This window comes from Rhodnius prolixus, unplaced genomic scaffold, assembly GCF_049639745.1.
Source record: "Rhodnius prolixus isolate KJV_2025 unplaced genomic scaffold, Rpr scaffold_13, whole genome shotgun sequence".
Taxonomy (NCBI): Eukaryota; Metazoa; Arthropoda; class Insecta; order Hemiptera; family Reduviidae; genus Rhodnius; species Rhodnius prolixus.
Genome location: NW_027411583.1, coordinates 7,535,638 through 7,562,288, shown reverse-complemented (window position 1 = coordinate 7,562,288; position 26,651 = coordinate 7,535,638). Strand labels below are relative to the sequence as shown.

The 26,651-nt window shown below is 37.3% G+C and overlaps 1 protein-coding gene across 5 annotated transcripts in view; it reads right to left on the bottom strand.

Annotated features, from left to right (window-relative positions):
- The window catches only part of LOC141448053 (uncharacterized), a 485,150-nt gene that overhangs the window by 67,180 nt on the left and 391,319 nt on the right, over positions 1–26,651 (bottom strand). Inside the window, exon 5 of one of the 5 annotated variants that reach the window (XR_012454811.1) lies at positions 19,081–19,308. The exons of the other annotated variants lie outside the window; for them this stretch is intronic. The gene's annotated coding sequence lies outside the window, so the exon portion shown is untranslated. The remainder of the gene's footprint in view (positions 1–19,080; positions 19,309–26,651) is intronic. 5 annotated transcript variants of the gene reach the window in all.

Below are 26,651 nucleotides of genomic sequence, written 5' to 3'. Positions count from 1 at the left end.
GGGACATTTGCACCGAATGGAGGAGACGAGAGGTCCCAGGAAAGCTCTATATGGACACCCTGGTGGAAAAAGGCCGAGGGGTAGGCCTCGACTAGGATGGTTGACCGACGTGCAGAAAAATTTGGAAGCCCTTGGTCGGCAGAGATGGAGAACGTCGGCAAGAAATAGAGAGAGGTGGAGAGCTGTAGTGGCTGAGGCTCGGGGCCTTCATGGACCGTTATAGCCCTTGAGTAAGTAAGTGAGTCGGATAAGAGACTCAATGTTTTCAAACTGGAGTCTGAAAAGAAGAATGAAGACCACCTATAGGTGTGCTTACGATACTTCTGGATCCGCTAATGGAGATCTACTTGCAAAAGATCTAAGCAAAGAGACCACCAATCTGATAGTCTAGTACAGCGTTTCCCAACCTGTGGGTACGCGAGTTGTTGGTTGGTGGTACACGAAAAATAATCAATAATGGCGGACATAAAAAAATAATAAATCATAAAAATATCATAGAAACGCTTTTTCCTATAATCCATAAAAATTATTTTAATTTATAATATACAGTAAGGTTGTTAATATGTACAGTAATAGGGTTAGCCTGTCTCAAGATATTCGAGAAAATATAATAGCACATTTAACAGGATTAAAATTGTCTTTCATGGAGCATTTTCCAAATGATAACTGTGGATTTCAAACCCCTTCTATAAAGAAAATTTATGAAAAGCTACATCATTATCAATAAAAGATAAAGAAAACTTAGTAGAATTATCATGTGACAGAACTTAAATTATAACTATGTAAAAATCTGCTAAAAGAGACTGATTGTAATGAATAAGCTCTATCTAAGCAACATTAACTTTAATTGATACTACTTACTGGTAGTTGAGTGCTTAAGAGATTATTTTATAAGCTTTGGGCACAAATATAATAAACTTAAAGAAGAACTTTGTAAATTAATTAATAACTTTGAAGAGAAAAATATGTACGAAATTTTTAATTATTTAAAAAAAGTTTTAAAACTAAGATCTTACACTTTACAAAGTTTATAATGTGAACATGAACTCGAACTCCTTTTGTAACAGATAAATTGTATCTCTATACGAATAAAGATAATAATAATCTCCTTAACAAAAACTTACAGTTTAAAAAGTTAAGTATAAGGGTTGATTAAACGCCAAAAGGTACACAAATCAGCAAGTACCCAACATTCCATTCAAGCTTAGTTGATATAATTTAAGTAATTTTGCTGCATTAACTTTTCCTTCACATTTTTTAGAATTTATTAGATGTCACAGACCCTTATGCTGGCCAGTTCGTTCATAATATTATTTGGTTATAATTATGATAAAATGTATATTATATCTTCGTTTTTAAATAGGTACTTTATTTTAACTCTATTCCAAATTATTCTTCTGATTTATCTTTAATATGCCCTTTATTCTGAAGTTGTAACATCTTATACATGCAAGTTAAAGTAGAAGAAGACAAAGTTAGAGTCGGCTACTGTTTAAATTTGAATCACGGAGGATTTAAAACAATATTTCAGACTTGAATTCGTCTTACCGAAATATTCGTGAGCACAAATAACACACAGTTAATAACAAGTAGATTATTCAACAACAATTATTCATTTCTCAATTGTAATTTAATTTTACTTACAGTAAAATACTGGAATAATTAGCTGTCCTAAAAGTATGCAATACTTATTTATTTTATATTACATAACATATATATAAAACATTGTGAGAAGAACAGCTACATTGAGTGTGATTGAAGAAAACTATATTATTTGCGATAAAGCCAGATAATTATTACCTATTATTATAAACGTTTGACTACTACATAAAGTAACAATTACTTTAATCGAAGAATAAACTTAAACAGACGATTTTTATTAAAAATAAAATATTCGAAATCATTGATGTATGTTGGTGTAAGCATTTTTTTAAAAAGTTTTTAAATTTTGCAGCTTCGTAATTTTTTTTATTTTTTATAACGTTTTCTTTTTAACCTGTAATTAATAGTTTGATTATTATAGATTAATAGATATTACAGTCAATCTACAGTGCTACTTGAACAAATTTTTTGTAGATGAAAATGGCCAGCATAAGGGTCTGTGACATCTAATAAATTCTAAAAAATGTGAAGGAAAAGTTAATGCAGCAAAATTACTTAAATTATATCAACTAAGCTTGAATGAAATGTTGGGTACTTGCTGATTTGTGTACCTTTTGGCGTTTAATCAACCCTTATACTTAACTTTTTAAACTGTAAGTTTTTGTTAAGGAGATTTTTGTACCTTTTGGATAGATTTTCATTTTTGTCTATTTTGCTAAGTTACATATCTGCTTTACTGTTTTTTTTTAAATTTGGAATAAGCAATTCTATCATTATAACCTGATAAGGTGTTAAGTAGGAACCGTAACTACCACTGGAGAGATCTTTTTAAAGAATGATTATAGTTGCGGTCCCCAAACCATCCTCAATAACAATTTTTTTGAGAAAGCCTTTTTATATAAAATAGGAAGGTATTTGTACGTAAAAAGCAAATTTAAACTGCGATTTCAGACCTTCCTTTTAAGAGGAGTAAGAAAAATAAACGGGCGATTACAGTACTTCTCCCTAAAAGGCAAAGAGGCAAAGATTTTGAATCGAACGACAATTCATTAATGTAAATAGGTTCACCCATTGATAATTTTAACGATTTCAGTACTTCCTCTTAGTAGGTGTAAGAGCATGATGGCACTTCACAGCCATGTAGAGGAGCTTTAATCACTTCTTCGTGCTAAATTTTATCAAAATCGGACAAAGCGTTATAGAAATATTGGTAATAATAGTTTTAGAAACGGCCTTACTTGGGTAGGGCAAACTCCCCTCCATATGAGGCGTAGCGACGAGACTTTTAAAGTGCAAATCTGTACAAAATTTCGATTCGAATGACACTTCATTCATGAAAATCAGTTCACTTGTCGATAATTTGAAACGATTGCTATACTTCCCCTTACTAGTGTAAGAGCAGATCGCCGCTTTAATGTTACGTAGGGGAGCCCTAACTCTATCATCCTACCAAATTTTATCAAAATCGGGCTAAGATTTACAGAGTAATTATAATTAGTAATAATAATTTTGAAGGGGGCCTTACATAAAGGGGGCTAACTCCTCTCTAATTCGGTGTACAGCGTCGAGACCCTCAAAAGGCACATCTACATAAAATTCCGAATCGAATGTCACCTCATTCATGAAAATCGGTTCTCGCGTTTAGGCGCTACGTAGTTTACAAAAAAGGTAACAACAACAACAAGAAGAAGAAGAAGAAGAACAACAACAATTTCTGAAAATGCCGTTTTTGCTCATTTTCGGCAACTTTTTCCTCGAAATCTATTAGGTCTGGGGGGTTGCAAAAAAATTACAGTTATAAAGGAGGGTTTGCCCTATATTTTAAAGAAAATTTGGGAATTTTATCTTTTATAGAAAAAGAGAAAAAAATTGTCAAAGTTGGGTGTTTTTTAACGTTACGCTTTTTCGTGCACTTTTTGACGATCAATCCTTATACAACTGTCCTACCGGACAGTTTTAATAAAATAACACACTCGGAATAACAAATTTCACGAAATACAATCATTTTTACGAAGTGTTACAATTTAGTATGATGTACTAACCAAGTGATACGCGAGCCAAAAAGGTTGGGAAACGCTAGTTTAGAAGGCAAAATGAGGCCTTCAACATCTTTCAATTGATGGCGTTGTAAAGTACGCTAAGGTCTTCGCAATGAATTGTTTTTTATTGATCTACTTCCCACGACCATCTTAATCTTCGGACCCCCCCCGCGTTGAAATATTTTTACTAAAAAAAAGTAAAGTATTCGCCTATTTTTTTCATGCGGGGCTTAACGTCCAACTACCAATTAGGTGTCGTGGACGGAGGCGACTAGCAAACATACTTTACTGTAAATTACTTTTATTAACCATTAAATAAAATCCAAGGCTTAAGACCAGGAATCGAACCCAGTACCACAATGCATATTAGCTTCGCAGGTCTAATATTTTTACTAAGTCTCCTGATAGATTTAAATTCTTTCTTAAATCACGCAAGACATCATCAAAAGCGGGAGAATCTTTCTAAAAGAATCTTCTCCTAACCAAGCCGAACTCCCGAGAAGTAGAACGCAATTGAACATTTTGAGACATCACTAGAACTATCCCAATTTGAGCTCCTTCAGAGTCTAGAAAGATTTTTCGGTAAACGGTGTGTGTGTGTGTGTGTGTGTGTGTGTGTGTGAGAGAGAGAGAGAGAGAGAGAGAGAGTAAATGGTCTAAGAAACGTTTCCGGCTTGTGCATAAAGAATTAACAAGAAGGAAACTATCTGAACAACATTTTCAAATCATGCTCCTTTTTTTCTTCCTTTCTTGTTCCCCGAAACAAAACTCTTCCTCCGTTCTGACCCTAACACCCTGCTCCCCCAAAGTTGTTAAACACTTTTATCCTAATTTGAATACGTTCTTATGTACTTGAGGGTTGTTAAGAGTCTAACAACAACCCTCTTTTCATTTAAAGAACTGTGTTTTGTAGTGTTATCGAAACCGCACGCACTTAACTCCCTTCTCTCCTAGCTATGCGTTTAGAGGATGGTTTCAAAACGCCATACTTCATTCAACTGTCATCGACTTCCCGTCCTCTTCCTCTTTAGTCGTCCCCTAGGTTTTCTTTTTTCACGAAAAACTTTTACTCAACCAGGAAAATATTCAACAATAATAATGCAAATTGCTTATAATAAATCACGTGGTATTATTTCCATGTAAACATCATTAATCCTGGGATAAGGGGGAACACAATTTGCAAGAGAAAATGTAGAATTTAGGAAACAAGTTAATAAATAAATAAATGCAAAAGTTTTTAATTGAATCAATTAGAAAATAAATTATCTGAAATAATAAAAGAATAAAAATTACAAGAGAAATTCCTAAAGGAAGATGAAGGCGAGTAAAGAGAACTATGTAAGGATGTCTATAGAAAGAAATGCGAGTACGTAGTGCAAAGTGTCGCTCCGTTGCTTGGAGCACCAGGGTAACTCTTCTTTTCAGGTTGTCCAACCTTAAGATGTCTACCGGCCAAGATTGTTGGAGGTTTTTTTTTGGAAGAATTCTGGGTGATTTCAAAAAGCCTACAGTAGAGATCACACAACCAATTGGAGATTATAAAAGTTTGTACTACTTTTACGGGACTCCCGAGGGAGACCTCCAAAACGGGAAAATTTCCTAGGACAACACTTAATTGCAAAGTCTGCATGATCGTCGGCCATGCAATACTTCTTACAAAAAATATTGACGAGAAAATAAACAAAAATTTCCAGCTACTAAGCAAGTGTGCTAAACAATGAGTAAAGTATTTTGGGCATCAGCTAGCTGACTGTGAACACCGCACATGGATGGCCAAAATCCACTAAAAACAAAAATTACATCCACTGACAAGAATACTATTAGCCGAATTGAGCCCTTAAAATAGGAAAATGGTAAATTGCAAGTTGGAAGAACAATAGAAGGAAGTCCCCCCCCCAACCACAGCCATCCCATCGAGTTCTCTTCCGCTATCCGCAGTACATTCCCGCTGATTTGCATACTAAATCCCTTGCCAAAGCCCAGTCGCAACATTAACTCCTTGCAGAGAGTCCTCCATTCTCCCACTTCCTACGCCGGCCAATTTGTGTTCGCCACTATTGTACTACTAAGTTTTTTTCCAATCAATGTTTGAACATCTTCTATTAACTCTCCACTATCCCTATCTACTTGGGACTTGCCAACTACCCCTTTTTTTTTTTTTGGTGCGGCTATAACAAGACAAGTTGTGGAAGTTACTGGGAGAAAGAGTTTCATAAATACAGACCATAACTTTTAGGATAAGAAAGAAAACGCTGCAGTCTTATCAGTTTTCCTAAACTGATAAGAGAGTTACACCAATACATGGTTCCAGATTTTCCAAGCTACAAAGTTGATGTTACAATAATTCTTTTTAATATTATAATTAAAATCTCCCAAAATAATTACAGGATCTCCGTAATCCCTCTTGTGAGCAGAATGAGGAATTAGTAAAGACGAATTTAGCAGTGGTTCTAGGATGAACCTGTCTCGGAGAGTAGGGTACATAAGGGTAAACTACATACAGACAGACGTACGTACATACCATACACACCTACACCGCAGTTTCTCCATGTATAATGAACAAGTGGTAACAACATATTACGATCGACACTGGACTGAAAATGTTTATTGTAGGCTCCCAGCATCCCAGGCTGCTAGATTACACTCCTGCTGGAAGTAAACATTGTCCAGTTATACTCCCACCACCAATTTCGCCTTGCACCCAGGTGGGCCAGGAAGTAAAACCTTGTGGCCGTTCCCCAGCCTGACATTTCGGCAGAGAGTCACGTGAACTGCCCCAGTCGTTACTAAGTTGGGGTCCTACTCTCCATGGAGAGCAAGCTTACATTGCTATTGGTCAGGTCAACTTAGAACCAAGAGCGTGCTGGGACTGGTTATAGTCCCTCTCCTCCACCCCACCCCCTTACACACACACACAGTATACTGAGAAACCCAGAGTACAAAATGAAACGTGCTCGCTTATACAACTAGCACATCAAACAACCATGCGGCTTCATTTTTAAATAAAATACTTTACCACTCCGCAACTTCTAAACTGGACTTAAATAAAGAAAAAACGTGTAAAAGGAAAATCCAACTTATAAGTAATTTATTAGAGGTTTCCTTCTCATGGGGGAAAAGTAGAAAAATAAATTAATAACAGAGAAATCCGGTGTGCAAACCCATAGGAATTACTCTTCCTACAATTTTAAAGCTTCATTTTTTAAACAAAATAAATATTACTAACATTATAGAGGCCGACGCCACGATAGCCGAGCGGTTATAGGCAAGGCCCGCAAAGCTGAGATGTATTGCTGGTTAGTGGGTTCGATTCCCAGAGTCCTAGAGTTTAGACCTTGGCTTTTATTTAATATTTAAAATGAGAACTTTATAGAAAAGTATGTTTGTTTGTGTTAGTCACCTAATTTGGGAAAATGGAGGTAAAGTTCTCCATGAAAAAACTGTAAAAACACTTACGTAACTTAATTCCAGTTAGTAAAATCGTACATTACACTGAAATGTTCTCCTAAGGAATAAAAAATAAAACTATCTGAATTGTGCGTTTCAATCTTTTGATTCGGTCAAAGGAAATTGAAAACAAATATTGGAAAAGCAATGCTTGTTTCGGAATTGTGAAAGTACCGTTTTAGACTGTTCCGGATACTGGCATGATACACGCATAATTGTGCCTCACAAATGTAAGTTCTTTTCTACTTCTTTGGTAAATGATTTATTAAGAGAGATTATGACCAATTTTAATCATAATTTTTAAGACAATCGTTGAGGGAAAGAAGACAGTATGTAAAGCAGTAACTAAGTATGGCCAATATCTTCATAAGAGCAAAATTGCGTGCGCATTAGAAACGCATTCTGGTTAGGATTGCCCTTTTGGGATATGGTCGGACATGGCTAACTTTTAGTAACAACAAAAACCCTACACGGATAGAAACAAACGTTGTGGAACAATTGGGATAGTGTGGGGTGATAGAAGATAGAAGTGAGAGCGTGAATAGGAGGTATGTTGGTGGAGCCCAAGGTTTAACAAGGATCTAGCGAAAACAGTATAAGTGAAGAACGAAGAGGGTGGTTTTTTTTGGGGGGGGGGGGGTGACGTGCTATGGTTAAACAGGAAATAACTGGTCGGGCTGGAAGCCCTAGAGGGAGAACAGGAAGGGAGAGATGAGAACCATAGCAGCAGCCCTCGGCTTGACCTCCTATCATCCATCATCTGACCGTCCAAACTGGGCCATCCATTACAGCCGAAGACCTAATATTTGGCGCCCAGGCTGATGGTACCATGGGGGGCGAGTGTCAACACTGTCAGCTGACCCAGAATAACAATAACTAGTAAGAGCTGGATAAGCACGTATTACACGAGAGCACCGCCCAAATGTTAACATCCTACCACACACTACAGTTTACACGACGATTCTGCAACAAGCACTCAGTGTAATAGTAGTAAATTCGCCTTCAGACATAGATTAATGTAAATTTTACACTCAACGTAAACTCACCGATGAATGAATGGGGGAAGAAGCATTTGAACTTAAAATTCGCTGAATTAAGCTCAGAGCTTAAACTTGCGAATTTTATTTGAAACTATATAATTAATAAAAAAATATTTGCATTAATAACATCAATATTCACCTTCAATATTCGAATAACGACACAGTTAAATAATCCTCTCTAATCCTTCTAATGCGCTTTAAACCATTAACCAATATGGTTTACATCCAGTTCTTCCGCGACTCCTCAAACCATCTCAGATAAGCCATCCTCTAAAGACAGTCCGGTCTATATTCGATTACCAATGGTCGAAAGGTACTTGGACCTATCCTTTCGAGATAAAAATTCTATAAACCTAAATCTCTGGAACCAACCTTGCTCTACTGTGCATAGTCCTACTTTAAGTGCATTGTCTGAATTCATTTTCTCAACACTGTCACAGTGCTCCTGAAAAATGGTAAAATAAAAGTTAGGTAAAAATAAAAAAATTTGTGCACAACATTAGGCTAACTATAAGTTAAATCCTACCATATTGCCTTATAACCTAATAATTAGTATAAAAATATCTAGAAGAGAAGGGAGCAACGATAGCCTAGCGGTTACAGGCAAGACCCGCAAAGCTAAGATGTATTGCGGTAGTAGTCTAGCCCTTGGATTTTATTTAATGGTTAATATGAGAAATTTATAGTAAAGTATGTTTGCTAGTCGCCTCCGTCCACGGCACCTAATTTGGTAGTTGGATGTAAAGCATGCCTGAAAAAAATAGGCTTTTCTTTACTTTTATTAAGAATAAAATTAAAAATAAATATTTTCTTCTCACCTCTGATGCATAATCACGCTAAGAAAATTGTTTTCTACATCGTTACGCTGGATAGATCGTTTTTCACTGATTAAATGATTAATGCACAAGGAAACTTTACTTATGAAATTAATCAATATTAAGAAAATCAGATTAATTAATCTATTATTAGCAAGAGAAAGGTAAGAGAGCTTCAAGAGAAAATAAATCAAAGAGATTGGTTAACTCCAAAGAATTGCCCGCAACCACAGTCAACACTGTAACCACAGTGTGGTGATCGATTGTGTAAGTGTACCATAGTGTGGTGATCGATTGTTTAAGTGTTGAATCTGGAATACCCGTAAGGATTCTAAGTTTCACGCAAAATGGCCTTGGAAACTCCACTTTGCCCTCTATATTTTAGAAAATAAGTTTTTTGTTCGCTTTTCTTGGGATACAGTAGCTTACGTCTAACTGAAGATCTTCTTCAGCTCTTAATTAGTAACAACACCCAGACAAACTTACTGACCGCCAAACTAGGTCACTGACCAACCACAATTCGACCTCGAACTTCTTACACTGCTTTACTCACAGCTGGAGCACATGAAGATGAGGGATTACTTGTGTGCCAGACACAGGCTGCCCTAACAGCACACAGTACAAGTGCCTTGCTCCATCTATTTTCAACCCTTAACTTTACAGCATCGGAAGAATGGATAAAGCTAGGCGTTAACCCCTCGTAAGGGACTTACTTCAACAATTAAGGCCCCCTCCAACATTACCCTTACTCCTTCGTACACACAAGCATTAATAGTAACTGATTAGTATGCAAAAACTGTTCGCACTATTCAATCACTCCCTGACTTATTCAAAATTTCAGCGCTTAAATCCAATATTCTCCTCCGTACTGCACAACCGATCGATACTCGATAATGGAGATCTAATTTCATTATTACTCTTACCTAGTTACTTCTCCATGCTTAAGGGCGCATAACAGGAGAGAAAGACAGAGAAGCCTATTAAGAATTACTAATTAATGTAGCTTGCTTACTTGTTTACCTCTTCTTTAGATTAAAAAAGCCACGTTTAGCCCTGATGGGGTCCCCTCTGAGTATGATCTTTACTCCACAACAAGAATAAGTCAACCCCATACTAACAGTCACCGTTTTTGTTCAGTTTTCCTATATATCATCGATTCTCATCCTTTTTTTTTCAGTATTGCAGGACACAATTCACTTCGATAGTTTTCTGGCTGAAACTAAGAAGCAAAAATTTGAAATACTCTGTACGATAGTAATGAGTAATCAGGAAAATAAAGACAGTAGCAAGTTACATTCTTACATTTATTTGAATTTACTGCATTAGTTTAATTTATTACTGTTATTATGTTTAAATATTCAATAAAAAACAAATTTATACTCACTATAAATAATAATAATGTTAAATTTAATGTGAAACTATAATCTAGTTGTTTCTCATAAATATCTCAAATTTTTTGGCGTAGGTCGAAAAAATTCTAACTTAAGAGCAACCATACCTTTTGTTTTGGTCGCAGAATATTCCTTTTTTCGACCCAAATTACTTCGTTCATTTTTTTTTAAATTTTTAATTCACAGTAATCTGGAAAATGTGGTTTTTAATTCGTTTTTCGGCAATGCTAAGGAAAAATGATGAAATTTCTTATTCATCAGTCACCATAAAACAATTCTAATCGCTAAAAGCAATATTTTTTTAAAATTATTCAAATTGTATCCAAGATCCTGAAACATACAGTGGTAATTTTTTTGCTTTCACCTCTTACGAAAACAACTTACACAATTTTAGAACTTATTTTATTTAATATTCCAAGGCATGTCCAAACATATCAGAGGTTATTGGACGTCCGATGCTTTTTTTCTGAACAACACTGTCCATCACTGGACAGTGAGCTGTAAGAAGCTCCAGGGGAAGAGAAAAATCTAAGGACCAGCAGCTGGATTCGAACCCAAGATCTCCTCTTGTTGGAATCCAGTATGCTAAGCACATAGCTAATCCTTTCCATATTTATTATCAGGGGCGGCTTATCCTATAGTGCAGGGTGTGCAATGCACACGGGCGCCGCCGTCTCAGGGGGCGCCGCGGCGCTCCCTGAGACAGCTAAGAGCATCGTCGTGGACCATCATGGTACAACAATGATATGACAGAAGCGGCCAGCCAGCGCGGTGGCGGCAGTTATCAAACGCGAGCGCCCTATGGGCGGCTTCTTTTTCGAACATTTTGTTTCAACTCAAAGTTAATAGTTATAGCCGCGGGGGGGGGCAGGCCAAGGGAGCGCCAGGGTTTCATTGCACACGGGCGCTACACGAGCTAGAGTCGCCCCTGTTTATTATATTTAATATTTAGATTATTATTACCATTTACATCATGGAACACAAAGAGGCGTATTGACAGATCATCCATATTAAGATACAACAGATTTTTGAGAACCACTGACTTGCATTATGTTTATGCTTTTTACATCCACAAAAACAGTTTAACTGAAACTAAGAACTTCAAATTATTAAAAAAATTTAATGCAAAATCTATTCATTATTTAAATATTTTATTAACTTAAACAATGCCTTGATAATAATAAAGGGAACAAGTTCCCCCTATTCTCTGGAACATTGCAGCAGTTTAGATATACGATTCTAGCAGGGCCGGTCTTAAAGGCCTACAGGCCTCCGCGGCGACCCCTTAGATCTCGTATTGTGGGCCCTTACATTGCAGGTTAACTCAAACACAAGAGAGTTCTGTATTTAGTTTTAGTACAATCCATTGTTTTATACTAGATTTGTTTTCGAATTCCATTACGAGGATAAACTAATTGATTGTGTTTCATCGTTGGTAGTCGGCCCAACGTCTCGCCTCCTCACACCTACCCACAGCTTGAAATGTATTTACTAATAAAAGAGACAAAACCACACAAAGTGGTCACAACCTACAGCTGTGGCTCAATCAAATTATTAGCCCCCATTTTGTTCTATTCTCCCGTACAAACTTGGCACCCAAGTAATTAATAAAATAAACTAAAGCAGCTGTAAATGGTACAGATCTTACAACAACCCTGTTATACAATATTAAGTGTTATTTAAAATGCAGACGAGGTATACTCGATTGTTAGAAAGTTTAGAGCTATTTTGATTGAGGTTCACAATGTTTTACGTAATTATAAATCGAGCACAATAACCACTAACTTACATGCTATCCATTCAATTAGGCGCCACGGTAGCCGAGCGGGTTAGAGGCGAGACCTGCGACGCTAATATGTATTGTGGTACTGGGTTCGATTCCCGGTCTTAGGCCTTGGATTTTATTTAATGGTTAATAAAAGAAATTTACAGTAAAGTATGTTTGCTAGTCGCCTCCGTCCACGACATCTAATTGGTAGTTGGACGTTAAGCCCCGCCTGAAAAAAAAGGCAATTACTTTACTTTACTTTATGCTATCCATTCAATTATTGTTCAATCATTCGACTTTAGGTGCTTCTTAGTACGTTAAGTGGAAGTATTGAGATTGTGTCAAAGTTTTTTAGATTATATCGGCAGTGCCAATCCTGAGATAACAAGGGCCTGTTAAGAAATGAATTCAAAGGATGCTCCTTCTTTTTATTAGTGTAGATGCCAGTTTTTGTGGCTACTTTCTCCGAGGATGACTCGAGAGAAGTTACGAATTTCGGGATTAAAATTATAATTTAAATAAAGCGGGATAGAGTGAGGGACGAATTGGATTCGTGAATTGGTTTAGGTTTTTTAAGCTTTGGCTGCTTCGTTAGTAAGTTAAGTAATTGCCTATTTTTTCAGACAGACTTAACATCCAACTACCAAATTACGTGTCACGGACGGAGGCGACTAGCAAACATACTTTACTATAAATTTCTCTTATTGAACCATTAAATAAAATCCAAGGGGTAGACTAGTACCGCAATACAACTTAGCTTTGAGGGTCTAGCCTATAAACGCCTAACAAACTTTACTATAAATTTTTCGTATTAACCATTAAATAAAATCCAAGTCCTAGACTAGTAACGCAATACACCTTAGCTTTCCGGGTCTAGCCTATAACCGTTCGGCTAACGTGGCGCCCTGCTTCGTTAAGTATTCAAGGCGGTTTAAGTTCAAACGGGGAAAGGCGTGTTAAGGTCAAGGTAACAGTAAGTTCTGATCATTTTGTAAAGTAGTCAACTTGAACATGAGAGTCTCTTTTGAGGAGGAAATGGCAGAAAAGTCGCCCGGAATTTGCAGTAAGGGTCCATTCTTCGGCATAAGTCGTTTTTTTTTTTAGTCTGCTTAACCAAATAGTGGTAACTTAAATATCTGTACAGTTCATTGTTTAGCACGGATGCTGGCCAAGCCATGAAGATCCGTGATTTAGTCCACTTCCTCCTCCAAAAGCCGCGGCTCCATTGGCTAGTAAAGTAGCTGCTGATCATTGAATAATAACGCAGGTTAATAGTTATCAAAATTGTATAGTTTAATTTATCAAGTTTACAACTTGTTTCCGTTCTCTTTAACCAAAGCACAAAGCTCGTAAATATGTTTAAAAAAAAATAAAAAATAAGTTTTAGTTGTTCGCTTTAATGTACAAATAATTTCAAGTAGTTTTACTTTACTTAAAAAAAGGCTCAGTAAAATAGGAAATAATAACATGCGCCTAACATATTAGTGCTGGCAATTTATTCAAAGGCTTAGCCTAGGCTAAGGAAGTTAAGGGTTAATTGGTTAATGGAGCGTTTGTTCTATATTCGGGCTGCACTAACTTCTCTGCGCCGCCATTGGCTAATTCTCTAAGCACACACAGAGGAGAACCCAGGCTCAGAGCTGTGATGGGCTATCTCCTCATTTTTGTGTAACTGAAAACATGGCCGCTACATTAGATGGCCGTCTGTAATGTCTGCTCGATGTTTGCAATAAAATACAAAATTTAAACAAAAATGAGGGAAACCCAGTGAAAACACACTGGGTGTTATTAAACTTATTCTCAACTACTAATTATTATAGTATTTAAATAATTACAACTTCCTTCTTTTTTCTTTTAATCGTCTATTTTTTCAGGCACGCTTTACATCCAACTACTAAATTAGGTGTTGTGGACGGAGGCGACTAGCTAACATACTTTACTATAAATTTCTCATATTAACCATTAAATAAAATCCAAGGGCTAGACTAGTACCGCAATACATCTTAGCTTTGCGGGTCTAGCCTATAACCGCCTAACACACTACTATAAATTTCTCATATTAACCATTAAATAAAATCCAAGGGCTAGACTAGTACCGCAATACATCTTAGCTTTGCGGGTCTAGCCTATAACCGCCTAACACACTACTATAAATTTCTCATATTAACCATTAAATAAAATCCAAGGGCTAGACTAGTACCGCAATACATCTTAGCTTTGCGGGTCTAGCCTATAACCGCCTAACACACTACTATAAATTTCTCATATTAACCATTAAATAAAATCCAAGGGCTAGACTAGTACCGCAATACATCTTAGCTTTGCGGGTCTAGCCTATAACCGCCTAACACACTACTATAAATTTCTCATATTAACCATTAAATAAAATCCAAGGGCTAGACTAGTACCGCAATACATCTTAGCTTTGCGGGTCTAGCCTATAACCGCCTAACACACTACTATAAATTTCTCATATTAACCATTAAATAAAATCCAAGGGCTAGACTAGTACCGCAATACATCTTAGCTTTGCGGGTCTAGCCTATAACCGCCTAACACACTACTATAAATTTCTCATATTAACCATTAAATAAAATCCAAGGGCTAGACTAGTACCGCAATACATCTTAGCTTTGCGGGTCTAGCCTATAACCGCCTAACACACTACTATAAATTTCTCATATTAACCATTAAATAAAATCCAAGGGCTAGACTAGTACCGCAATACATCTTAGCTTTGCGGGTCTAGCCTATAACCGCCTAACACACTACTATAAATTTCTCATATTAACCATTAAATAAAATCCAAGGGCTAGACTAGTACCGCAATACATCTTAGCTTTGCGGGTCTAGCCTATAACCGCCTAACACACTACTATAAATTTCTCATATTAACCATTAAATAAAATCCAAGGGCTAGACTAGTACCGCAATACATCTTAGCTTTGCGGGTCTAGCCTATAACCGCCTAACACACTACTATAAATTTCTCATATTAACCATTAAATAAAATCCAAGGGCTAGACTAGTACCGCAATACATCTTAGCTTTGCGGGTCTAGCCTATAACCGCCTAACACACTACTATAAATTTCTCATATTAACCATTAAATAAAATCCAAGGGCTAGACTAGTACCGCAATACATCTTAGCTTTGCGGGTCTAGCCTATAACCGCTCGGCTACCGTGGCGCCCTAATTACGACTTAATAATTGAATTTTCTCACAAGTATGGGATTTGAATAAATGGAAGAAAGATCCTTCAATAATAATTTAAATCAAGATTTCGAGTTAAAGAGACTAGATCTCAATTCTTCGGGAAATTTAAGATCAAAGTCATTATTAAGACATGGGCAATTCCTGCATGACAGTATGCCGCGTGTGAGAGGATGGTCTTTGGTCCTATCGGGTAAATGGGTACTGGTTGCAGAAAACTCTCCAGAAATCGTAGTCAATGTTTTGTTGCTGAAGGATGATCCCTTTTAAGACGTAGAATACTTGGAAAAAATTTAATAAATGTAAGAAAATTCCCAATTCAGGAATTTGGCATGTTCATGCAGGAAGAGCGGGGGGGGGGGAGACACCATGATCTCAGAAAATGCTGCATCAAAATTTCTCTCCCCCCCCCCCACAAGGTCCTAAAAAAAAACTCTATCCGAGTTCCGAGTAAAAAAGTAAATAAATCGATCATTTTAAACGATGACAAGTTTAAATTCACAGCAAGAGATGGACAAACACAATCTATTATACACCTGTTTTGCAACCAGAACAAACATTGCTATTGCATAAATAAACTGAACCGAGATGATATGAATGCGTTAATGTAGAACGGAGCAACGCAGCGCAGCCACTTGACATTATGCCAGTCAGTCATTACTCAATCTCCCACAGCTGGGTTTATTCACAGCTGAAATGAATGTGCTTGATTGGCACTGCTTACTAAATATTAATAATATTTCATTACTGTACACTGAACACAAATACATTATTAAATCATACAGGCACATGTCACACAATAGTCCATTTACATTAACTTGGGAAGTTACTGTTGGTACACATATTGAGATATATCAATCAAAAAAGATACCACACTAGTGGCGAAGAAGTGACCTAATTTATAATCCCCATCCACTCTAAAACTAAAATTAATATGGTTTCACAAATTAGAACACGTACATGATGGTTTCTATTTTTAGTTAATTTAATTAAGGAGAGAGCGGATTACAAGAATTCCTCGAGGCCATTCATGCCTAGGTAAGAGCATAGGTTAACAAAAAAGAAAACTGATGCGACAAAATTCTGATCTCAAGATTGATAAGATAAAAAAAAGAAGAGATATGAGTTAACTAACCAATATTACATTTGCCAGGATCATCTGGAAGGAGCCCTTGATTTAGCTAAGGTGGAAGATGTAAATCACCAGGTTAGTTCCAGGAGGTAGCTCATTTTGGGACTGACGACTGGGATAAGGTAATAAGGTACAATGCTGCAGACGCTGAGGTATCCAGAATTAAGGATAAGGATCTTCTCTGATAAGACAGTTCTAGACAGGACTAGACTAAACCCAGCTAGGGACTTGCTCCCTTGTTTTTTTTCTCACAACTAGGTGAAAAAAGCTGAAGAAAACTCTCTAGAACATCTGGGGTCTCCAAGGATATTCTGAGATTGACGCCAATGAAAGACTGTTCAAAATTAAACGATGAGGACTTTTCTTTTCTTGCAAAATTAATGTAAAAAAAAAAAAATTATTGTAGGGAACAAAATATATCCTTTCTTTCTCCATCACGGGAGATTTTGATGATCTACACAAAAAAATTAAAGACACTAAGTAGTTGGAGAAAGTTAACGTTCTCCTTATTCACTTTTTGTCCTGAACTTGAAGAAATTCGAAGAGATACAGATTCGGTGTAAAATAAAAAAAGTTTAAACCAGCGGAACAGGAAATCACGAACAAAGAGAAGAACAAGGAAGCAGAGAGGAGAGAGATAGAAGTCACAAGACTTCCTGACGAAATATTAGATCTAAAAAAAAAAAGATGGCCGATCCCCTGTTACATCCAGGCAAAGTGTATATAAAACTGTTTACAAAGTTGTGAGAATATTTATAAGATTTCAGTTCTTCTTACCAGCCACTTTTCTTCTTTTCTTTCTGTTTGGCGTTGCCGGGGGAAGGAACTAGTCACATTGTACGATTTAAAGACGAAGGGCCAGTTGCCAAACAACATCTTGGAACAGTGGGAGTACAATCTGGAGAACTGTCCTAGAGTATAACTCCCCACTTTTACCCTTGGCAGTAGAAGGAACAAGGAAGAAGTAAGAGGAAAGCTTCTAGGAAGAGTTAGGGACTCTCTTCTTCTAGTTCTTAGTCTACAAATTTTGATACAAGTTTTTCCACGGAAAAAGTTTTTTTCCCCCATATAACGCGCGCGCACACACACACACACACACACAACCCAATGACACAATGTCTCATCCTCTTGTAGTGAACTCCCCTCCTACTGAAGGACCTTAAAGTCCTTTCGTTGAAAAACAATAAACGAATCTCTCATCGCTACCTACCACTTCGTACTTTCTTGGCTAAGTTTCATCGAGAAGGGAGATAGATATTGCTGCTGTTGAATGAGTGAAATAGAAAGATATACCGCTGAGAGATAGAATGGGGGGAGATGCTGCAGAACCTAAAGCCAGAAGATGATTGAAAAGAAGAATCTAAGGTGTACACCCTCCCATGACTGCAATTCTAGAAGATTTTCAATTTTTTCCCCCCACAGAATTTTACTGAAAGGGTTGTTTTACCGAGAAAATTCCGTCGAAGAATTTGAAGAGAACGAAAAGACGTCGAAATCGGCCAAGATAGTTTTACAACATTCATGGGTCCCCCAAAGCCGTGTTAATAATAATTCTCATTATTAGCCAATATTTACATCTACACTCATAAACAACGTTTTTTTTTGTTTTAATTTATTTTGTGATTTACAATCTGTATACATTGGATACAATCAGTAAATATGAAGAGTATGATGAACTGGTGCGGGAGGAGAGCAGGAGGAGAGAAGCGGTAGCACTCTCTATAGGAGAGAGGAGAATGTGTGGAGGAAAGAGGAGAGATAGGAGAATAATGATTTAGGCCTTCAGACTACAAGGAAGTCGCGGGGCCTCTGGCGATTCAGTCGGCGAGGAGTATTAGGGATGTCAGAGGAATAGAGAGACAGTACAAGTAATAAACAACGTAAAATCTAAAAATTGCGTACATAAGTCAATAACTAAATATATACTAAACTGCATTTTATATTTTAACTATAAAGACATACCTCTTGGTCTTTCTTGACCATCAGATTGGAGTCCTGTCACGATAACTCAATAAATATTGCAACGAAAACAAATGTAAAGGAGCAAAATACAAATAAATAATACAAAACTGAAATTAAAGAAAACCAAAACAAGTTCCGACTCAAATATTCAGAGAAAAAATAGAAGTCTTTGTGTTAAAGGAATCTAAGTCCTAAGTTGATAAGTATGTTTACAATATTTTATTAAGCATCTCCAATCTTTCCCGTTAATGTACTCAAGTATCTCACTGGCGGATAGAAAATATTTATTAAAGCAGTCCTTTCTTATTTCGCATAATGCTGGACAGATAGCTAAAAAGTGAAATAAGACCTCGTTTTCAATGTAGCCACACATCTCACGCTTGGTACTTAAAATGTGTAGCCACACATCAGTCTTAAAATGTTTATAGTTTAAGATTCAATAAATCTCCTCTACATTTCAAGATCCAACCAATACTATCTAATGTCAATGATGTATCATATAGGAAATTTCAAGACTACCATGATCAATTGGTAGGAGAAGAATCGATCTAAGAAATTGCTCTAAGGATTGCATGAGCCTTGCGGGCTACTACTGTTCATTTCCTGTACTTGACAAAATAGTAACAGTAGAGTTGAGGGACCTTAAGTAAGACAGAACTTTGAGGCTCACTTCTTGGGGGAGGATTGTCCACAATTCCAAGAGCACTTGACCTTCGATTAATTTTTGAGGAAACCATCGGCAGTTTCTCAGTCCTATGTGAAGGAGTCATGGAAGAAGGGAGTGGAAAAGACACCCAGATCAGGTTGTGCTGCATCATGATGGGCTTTATAATGTCTTCAGGAGATGCGTCGCATCCAAGGGGAACTTTTCTTCAAAGCCCTCTTTGTTTTCCACTACCTGCAAAAAAAAAAAAACCGGTACACTAATGAAATCACGGCGGCCATTGTTACTAATATTATCGTTGTAAAGTCGCCAGCCTCCGGAGGAGCGGACGATCTAACTGTGCGCTCCATGGAAGGAGCTCCCCCCCACATCACTGGGCAGAACTATTGCACACTCTGCCTCTTCCATCAACGGCCTCCAAGACTGCACCCCTTCCCCTCTTATACAGATTAAACAAGCCTCAGCGCACTCTATCCACTAATAGATTACTTACACACTCAAGGTTTACCAAGCTGGAAAATTAATACGAGGGTCGTTTGAAAAGTTCGTGCAAAGTCAGAGGGCTAGCACTACTGACGCGTATCGAGGTTATGTTTAGTTAGTAGCATCTCTTGGAAGAACACACACCAAGTTTCAGCCAGATCGGTCTATTTCTTTGTGTTTGGCATTCGTTTGAATCGAGGAAGTCGAGTGATTTTCAAAAAATGGACGAAAAAGAATTTCGTGTGTTGATTAAACACTACTTTATGAAAGGCAAAACGCCTCAGGAGACTAAAGAGAAGCTTGATAAACATTATGGTGACTCTGCACCTTCGATTAGAACAGTTTATAAGTGGTTTCAAAATTTTCGGAGCGGCCATATGGGGCACAAGTGACGCTGAACGTTCTGGACGCCCTGTTGAGGTTACTACTCCAGAAATCACATTGATAAAATCCATGATATGGTGATGGATGACAGAAGAGTGAAGGTGCGTGAGATTGCTAGTGCTGTGGACATCTCGAATGAACGGGTACATAATATTTTGCATCAACATTTGGACATGACAAAGCTATCCGCAAGATGGGTGCCGCGATTGCTCACGCTTGACCAAAAAACGAAATCGTGTGAAGTGTTGCAAGGACGGTTTGCAGCTGTTCCAGAAGAATCCGCAGGACTTTAAGCGTCGTTTCGTCACTGTGGATGAAACATGGATACATCACTACACTCCTGAGACCAAAGAACAATCTAAACAATGGGTTACCAAGGGGGAAATCTGCGCCAAAAAAGGCGAAGACCGTTCCTTCGGCCGGAAAGATTATGGCGACTGTCTTTTGGGATTCGCAAGGAATAATCCTTATCGACTATCTGGAAAAGGGTAAAACTATTACAGGTGCATATTATTCATGGTTATTGGACCGTTTGAAAACCGAGCTGCAAGAAAAACGCCCACGATTGGCCCCACAAAAAAGTTCTTTTCCACCACGACAACGCACCAGCTCACACCTCAGCAGTTGTGGTCGCAAAATTAATGGAAATAGGGTTCCAACTCGTTTCACATTCCCCCTATTCTCCAGACTTGGCTCCCTCGGGCTACTATTTGTTCCCCAATATGAAGAAATGGCTGGCGGGAAAAAGATTTTATTCAAACGAGGAGGTGATTGCAGAGACGAATGGCTATTTTTCAGACTTGGACAAATCCTATTATCCGGAAGGGATCAACAAACTAGAGCAGCGTTGGACGAAGTGTATAAGCCTAAAAGGAGACTATGTTGAAAAATAAAAAAGGTTTACCCCAAAAAATTAAGTAGTTTTTATTTTTGCACGGACTTTTCAAACGACCCTCGTAGTTTATTAGATTTTCCGACAAGCCCTATTGATTGGGCTTAAAGGTTTTTGCTGCCCTTTTTTTCCCCTTACGGTTTGTTTTTTGAACAATTTTAATTACCACAATTGGAAAACAAATAAAAAAATCTTGGTACAAAAATGATTTTCAGTTGCTTTTTGCCTACACAAGGAATATCGATAACGAGTCTCGACAAATTTTCCAGCACAAGTTGATTTGAGAATGGAGGCGACAAGCCGGGCGCCGAGATTAGACAACGAACAGAGGAGAATCAAGTTTTGCAGCAACCTCCAGGAACTTCTTACCTCTTTGCTGAAGAGGCTGAGGATCTGCACAAAAAATAAATTTGGAAATATCACTTCCTTTTCTTTTATCCACCAATAGATTAACAGGTGGTACAGGCATTAGAGGCCCAAAATAAGTTGAGAATGTTAATTACCAAGCCTCAGAAATAAAACAATGTGAAAAAAGAGAATCAAATAATAAAAGGAATAACCAATTCCGTCCTATCTTCCTGGGACTAAAGGGGGGGTTGGTCTTCTTCCACAGCTAGGAGTTAGGGTGTCTCTTGTAATTGGACAAAACTAGGACACTTTGAATCCTAAGTCACCGAAGGGTGTCTTCTATGCAAGGAGTTACATAGAAGAACAGCAAAAAAAGAAAAAAGAATGTTAGCAATATGAATATATAGGTTTCGTGACCGTAAATTATTCAATTAAGGATTCAAAATTGGCGAGGAATCGGTCCAAATAAAAACAACAACTCGGTCTTTTCGCCAACGTTTCTACAAATATATTGTCTTCTTCAGGGCCTGGCTATGCGGGTTGGTTGAGTTACAGAAACTAGTTTCTGGCAAAAAGACCGAGTTGTTCGTTTTTATTTGGACCGATTCCTCGCCAATTTTGAATCCTTAATGTTAGCAATGCTTTAACCCAAATCTTACAACTTCACTCATTTTTCTGGAAATGTAAAAAAATTTGAAGCTGCAAATTCAGGAGAATGCAATGAGTTTGAAAGAAAAACAAAAATGAAAAAATCCGTTTTTATTGAGCAAAGAGGGTGATAATCCCAACTTTCTGTTGGTCCCGGTCCCACAGGAGAAACCCTAGACAAAATAAAAAAAGTTACGACCGTTCTGCGTTTTTTCCCCATTTTTTTTTTTTTTTTTTTGGAGTATAATGAAAACCACATGGAAAAAAAACCCAATTTTTAGACCCTAGGGAACTTAAAAAAACTGGATACTTCCTAGAGAAAACTACAAATCGACAATTTGTCACGATAACACAGTACTTCCGGTGACGTAGTATTTGTAAGAGGAAGTTTATAGGGCCAAGCTAACCTAATCCTGAAGGGTTAAAGTTTTAAATGAAATAATTTAATGACCCTAGGGATTGTTGGCCTAGTTTAAAATGAAATGAGATTTGCTCTGATTATGGCATGCAATATGGTACTCGGAATCCCTGTATACTAGTAGTGAAATTAATGGCTAAGAGATAATACCACATTATCCGGATATCCTTTTGTATAGTATAATATCATTTCGAATGTGTGCTTAAATAGAAATGCCGCGAGACTATTGGCCATAATTATATAGGGAAGAACAAACATGCATTATCTTTGCTATCTGTTTGTAGTAGGTTTCACTATGCACGTCTGAGAAGGTACGTATGTACCGGAGAAGCGTTAATGCAGAATCTTGTCTCCTTCACTCGATGCAATTGTGTGATTCAAGCGAGAAGTACCCAATTCAAATGCTTTTTCTCGCCCCACCCCCCTGCTGGCTATGTGGTATTGTTGCCTAGGATGGGAGCAGAAATGAGCTGGCGACATTACAGTGACTTTGGAGGGTGTGTACATAATATATAAGACTAAGCGCTGTTGAAAGACGATAAGGTCTCCGCCGCCATAGATAAGAGAGGCCGTCGTTGTCCGTCGTCCCAACTAGTAAGAGACGATTTAACTAGAGGAACTGAGGCTAGAAGAGTGTATGGCGTAGCGTAGGATAACGAAGCCGGGGGGAGGTAGCGAGGGAAGCGCAACGTTAATGTGCCCCACAAGTACAATATTCCAGACAACATTAACTCAACCCGTCCAGTAACCCCGGGTGTCTCGCTGGCTCGCTCCCTGTCCCCTGCCGCAGAAGGCACTCATTAGCTGAATATATATATATATATACCATCCAGTAAGCCGCTCCTGAACAAAGCAAGTCCTGGGGAACTAAAGAGGGGGATTGGTCTTCTTCCACAGCTAGGAGTTAGGGGTGTCTCCTGTACTAGGACCAAAAATAGGACACTTTAAACCTTTAAATCACCCTTCTTACACAGAAGAAAAGCAAAAAAAAGAATGTTAGCAATGCTTTAACCCAAATCTTACGCAACAAAAAGAGGATGCGCTTCTTCTAAGAGAAGAAAAACGGGCCGAGGAAAAGCATTTTATATTTTCACTAATGCCCTGGATAAAAAGAAAAGTATACTTAGTTCAACTATCGCTTCCTTTTTCTTGTACATTCTTTGTACATAAAGTTTACAAAACATTCAAATGGAAAGAAAACAAAGTAATTTATCATTTTTGGACGGAGGCGGCGCGCATCAATCCGTGAAGGACTTCAAAGATCTTGTAACCGAGAGAACTTTTTAATTTATAACAAATGCGATCATTTAGACGCAAGCTTCCTGTATGCTGCATGGTTATAAACTTGGCAGTTTATGCAGTTTTCTATCAAAAATTCAAAACAATATCTGGTGCCCTTTAAAAGTTCCCATAGCAACCGGTCTTGAAGGATCCTAATTTTGAAATAGAAATAGAAAAGAAATTTATTATTCTGGGACAATTGTCCCCTAAGAATAAATACAGGAGGCCTTAACAGTTTGGCCTGTGATTAAACAGAAAATAAATAAATAAATAAGTATTTACAAAAAGTGAAAATAAAAATAACAGCAGAAATTAAGGAAATAAATTAAAACAATTAGAATTTCTGAGGAAGCTGGATAGAAAGGAGATAACTGAATAGACGGGATTTAAAGATAGATAGAGTAGGAGCATGGCGGACAGATGAAGGCAAGGAGTTCCAGAGAGAGGTAGCAGGTATAAGGAAGGATTTGTCAAAGGATGAGGTACGGTGAGAGGGAATATAGAGATCGGATGAGCGAGATCTAGTGTTACGGGAATGGATCGAGGATTTAAACTTAAGGAGATGAAAAATATAAGACGGCCTTTGAGACTGGATGATTTGAAAAAGGAATGAAGCCCAAAAAATACTGGCGGCGATAGACAGGAAAAAGCCACTTCAACTCATCGTAGCAGTGCGAAATGCGAGAGTCTCTGGGCAATGCTGAAAATAAATCTTATGAAGCAGTTCATGAGAGGCGCTTGAGCTTGGCTTCAATATCACCAGAAAGACCGCGCCATACACTAAACATCCATAGTCGAAATGGGGGGAATATAAGAGAGGAAACTAGTAGTTGCCGGGTCTTAATTGGGGAAAAAGATGTCAGGGAACTATTAAACTGCTTAAGGATATGGATGGAACGACGAGAGATTTGGGAAACATGGTTTTTCCAGGATAGGTTTTGATCAAAAGTGATACCAAGGTTTTTCACAGAGGAACAATTTTAGTTATTTAAGGCCTATATTATATGCTGCATATCCTGGAGTAATTACTGAATAGACGGGAATTGCTGCTACATTGTTACCATTCTGAACGTCCACAAATCTTGTGATGAAGACGTTTTATTGATTCAAATTCTTGGACAGAAAGTTTTTATCAGCCATACCGTCTTTTTCCGAAAAGAAGACACTGTCTTACTCCCTTTTTAGGTCCAAAATACGTGCGAGGGCTTATTTTCGAGGGAGGGCTTCAAGTACAATAAGTAGATTTTAATATTTATTTATATACAGAAATTTAAATTTATCCAATTACAGTCAGTCATGTGATCTTCTTCTGGAACATCCTCATAAATTATCAAATTTTGAATTCCGTTATGATTTTCCTCCAAATCCATTGCCTGTAGAATCATTGGTCCGAATCTCTCATGTCTTGCAATATAGCTATCGTTAAATGAATCCTTCTTTCATCCTGTTCGTAGTGCATTGGAAACACAACTGTCACGTTATTTTGTCCCATGAATTTTTTTACCCAATTCACAACTTCTCTTGTAAGCCTGCCTGGCTTTACAAAATCACCTCGTTGATTTCTCACCATTCTGTTTTCAATGTATTCATTGATTTCCATCCGCAAATGATCCTTGAATGGCTTGTTTATTGCAATGTCAAGTGTCTGGAGGTAGTCAGTCATTCCTGCCGGGAATATTACGAGTAGCTAAGAGATAACTACTAAATTCAACAGTTTACAACAGCATTAAAGTCGCGAAAATCACGCCAGGGCTTATTTTCAGGGGATGTCTTATTTTCGGAAAAAGACGGTAGTAGCAGCTACCTTTAACTTGGTCCAAAGTATGTGAGTTAAGATTGTTTATAAATTACTAGTAGTAGAGAGTTCACTCAAAATGCTGTGGATATCAACGCACTAAGATCGAAAACCAAAAACGAAAGTGCGAACTGTTATAACCCTGGACAAAAAGAGGAAGTCTTCCTCTTCTTCTTCTTCTTCGTCGAGCAGTTTCTTCTAGCTCCTTATTTTGGCTAACCACTCTCTCGCAGCCTTCTAATCCTATCTATTACCTCGCAACGACTGAGTTCTCTAAAAAAATATTTTCTATTTATTTATTTATTTCTATTATTTATTCCCTTTTACTTTCAAGGCCATCTTTCTCATCCTGTATCTGATTTATTTTTATTTCTTCCATCTTACCCAAACTAGTGGGAGACGATAAATATTAAAAGCAGAAGGAGGGGGGAAAAGCAGAAGGCAAAGGTTTTTCCTACTCATTTAGTCGTAAGGGTCGGTTTGGTACTTTGCGTGGACTATTTGCTTAGTAAAGGGTCATTAATGGCCCTTCTGAAATATTTATAAACCTTTTAATATGCATTAGTTAAGAATAAAGAGAAAAGGGACAAAAATAAAAATGGCCGCCCAATTGTAGAAAAGTGCGCGGGAGTTCTTTTAGACGGGGGTTGCTGGGGGGTGGTCCAAAGGAGTTTACCCAGAGGAAAACCAGTTGAATTTTTCCTAATTGAATTTTAATATACTCCGGGACTGTAGCGAAAACCAGCTCTTGATTATATAACTAGCTGCGAGTTCTTTTTCCATTTTCCGTTTATTTAAACACTTTTCTGAGTTTATTAATTAGAGAAGTTACCCAATAGAATCTACAAATAAATTATTTCTTTATTGTTCTATTGTTTTGCAGACAAATTACAATTTTATATTATTAAAAACATTGATAGAATGATTAATAATAGATGGGTTTTATTAATAAGTTCAATTAAATTTAAATTTTGGTTATACCTACCAATTAAAATCTAATTCTGCCCCAATTCTCAACCAACTTAATTATTCAGAATACCCATGTTGTTCTAAGTTGAGGAAATTTTATTGTAGCGAAAAACTAATCAGCGCCCTGGCTCAGAATCAGCTGTCTCATGATTTATAAGAGTTTTTACAAAACCAGTACTACGTACGTGTGCACAATGTTGCGAAATATTAAACCAGTTTACCAATTGAATTGAGACGCAACACCAATAATTGGCGACTGTTATAGTTAAATTTAAATTAACTCCTAAATGTTACTATTTTTCTCCCAAACTCATAATTTTGAAACCTATTAAATTGGGTCAAAATAAATTTAAGTTTGA